Source organism: Dunckerocampus dactyliophorus, unplaced genomic scaffold (assembly GCF_027744805.1).
Source record: "Dunckerocampus dactyliophorus isolate RoL2022-P2 unplaced genomic scaffold, RoL_Ddac_1.1 HiC_scaffold_143, whole genome shotgun sequence".
Taxonomy (NCBI): domain Eukaryota; kingdom Metazoa; phylum Chordata; class Actinopteri; order Syngnathiformes; family Syngnathidae; genus Dunckerocampus; species Dunckerocampus dactyliophorus.
The window spans coordinates 1-2,500 of NW_026559838.1; positions in this window are offsets into that span (position 1 = coordinate 1).

Sequence of the window (2,500 nt, forward strand, 5' to 3'; positions counted from 1 at the left end):
CCCAGGGGCCGCGGGAAAGTCTGTGGAGAGCCGCTGTGTCCCTGGATGAAATGAGAAAAAGGGTGAAAAAATGGCAAAGTGTCAAGGGAGAAATTCAGAAACTCAGGCCGAGCTGGCTGGAGCCCAGGGGCGGCTGCAAAGTCTGTGGAGAGCCGCTGTGTCCCTGGATGAAATGAGAAAAAAGGTGAAAAAATGGCAAAGTGTCAAGGGAGAAATTCAGAAACCCAGGCCGAGCTGCCTGGAGCCCGGGGGCGGCTGCAAAGTCTGTGGAGAGCCGCTGTGTCCCTGGATGAAATGAGAAAAAAGGTGAAAAAATGGCAAAGTGTCAAGGGAGAAATTCAGAAACCCAGGCCGAGCTTCCTGGAGCCCGGGGGCGCCTGCAAAGTCTGTGGAGAGCCGCTGTGTCCCTGGATGAAATGAGAAAAAGGGTGGAAAAATGGCAAAGTGTCAAGGGAGCTAGGCAGAAACCCATGCCTAGGGTCCTGGAGCCCAGGGGCGGTTCTAAAGTCTGTGAGAGCCGCTGTGTCCCTGGATGAAATGAGAAAAAGGGTGAAAAAGTAACAAAGTGTCAAGGGAGAAATTCAGAAACCCAGGCCGAGCTGCCTGGAGCCTCAAAGCGGATAGAAATAGCGTGGAGAGCCGCTGTTAAGCCAGACGCCCTCTGGCGGACACAGGCAGGAGTTGCAGTAAATGCATTGAAGTCAATGGGCGAGAGTACCCAATGCGCCAAAAAAGTGCTGAAAATATGACAAAGTGTCAAATGAATGGGAGTCAATGGGCGAGAGTACCCAATGCGCCAAAAAAGTGCTGAAAATATGACAAAGTGTCAAATGAATGGGAGTCAATGGGCGAGAGTACCCAATGCACAAAAAAAGTGCTGAAAAAGTCCACACGAGCCTAGTCAGAAATGCAGGCCGAGGCGGCTAAAGCCCCAAAGCGGCTATAAAAAGCGTGGAGAGCCGCTGTCGCCCCGGAGGAACGGAGAAAAAGTGCTGAAAAAAGGCCTAAATCCTAACGGACCTAGGCGGAAGTGCAGGCGAGGCGGCAGGAGTCTGAAAACCGCTATAAAAAGCGTGGAGAGCCGCTGTCGCCCCGGAGAAACGGAGAAAAAGTGCTGAAAAAAGGCCTAAATCCTAACGGACCTAGGCGGAAGTGCAGGCGAGGCGGCAGGAGTCTGAAAACGGCTATAAAATGCGTGGAGAGCCGCTGTCGCCCCGGAGAAACGGAGAAAAAGTGCTGAAAAAAGGCCTAAATCCTAACGGACCGAGGCGGAAGTGCAGGCGAGGCGGCAGGAGTCTGAAAACGGCTATAAAATGCGTGGAGAGCCGCTGTCGCCCCGGAGGAACGGAGAAAAAGTGCTGAAAAAAGGCCTAAATCCTAACGGACCGAGGCGGAAGTGCAGGCGAGGCGGCAGGAGTCTGAAAACGGCTATAAAATGCGTGGAGAGCCGCTGTCGCCCCGGAGGAACGGAGAAAAAGTGCTGAAAAAAGGCCTAAATCCTAACGGACCGAGGCGGAAGTGCAGGCGAGGCGGCAGGAGTCTGAAAACGGCTATAAAATGCGTGGAGAGCCGCTGTCGCCCCGGAGGAACGGAGAAAAAGTGCTGAAAAAAGGCCTAAATCCTAACGGACCGAGGCGGAAGTGCAGGCGAGGCGGCAGGAGTCTGAAAACGGCTATAAAATGCGTGGAGAGCCGCTGTCGCCCCGGAGGAACGGAGAAAAAGTGCTGAAAAAAGGCCTAAATCCTAACGGACCGAGGCGGAAGTGCAGGCGAGGCGGCAGGAGTCTGAAAGCGGCTATAAAACGCGTGGAGAGCCGCTCGGATGATTTTTCAAAGTGTCAAATGAATGGGAGTGAATGGGGCAGAGTACCCAATGTGTAAAAAAAGTGCTGAAAAAACGACAAAGTCCACACGAGCCTAGTCAGAAATGCAGTCCGAGGCGGCTGGAGCCCCAAAGCGGCTATAAAACGCGTGGAGAGCCGCTCGGATGATTTTTCAAAGTGTCAAATGAATGGGAGTGAATGGGGCAGAGTACCCAATGTGTAAAAAAAGTGCTGAAAAAACGACAAAGTCCACACGAGCCTAGTCAGAAATGCAGTCCGAGGCGGCTGGAGCCCCAAAGCGGCTATAAAACGCGTGGAGAGCCGCTCGGATGATTTTTCAAAGTGTGAAATGAATGGGAGTGAATGGGGCGGAGTACCCAATGCGCGAAAAAAGTGCTGAAAAAACGACAAAGTCCACACGAGCCTAGTCAGAAATGCAGTCCGAGGCGGCTGGAGCCCCAAAGCGGCTATAAAACGCGTGGAGAGCCGCTCGGATGATTTTTCAAAGTGTGAAATGAATGGGAGTGAATGGGGCGGAGTACCCAATGCGCGAAAAAAGTGCTGAAAAAACGACAAAGTCCACACGAGCCTAGTCAGAAATGAAGGCCGAGGCGGCTGGAGCCCCAAAGCGGCTATAAAATGCGTGGAGAGCCGCTCGGATGATTTTTCTAAGTGTGA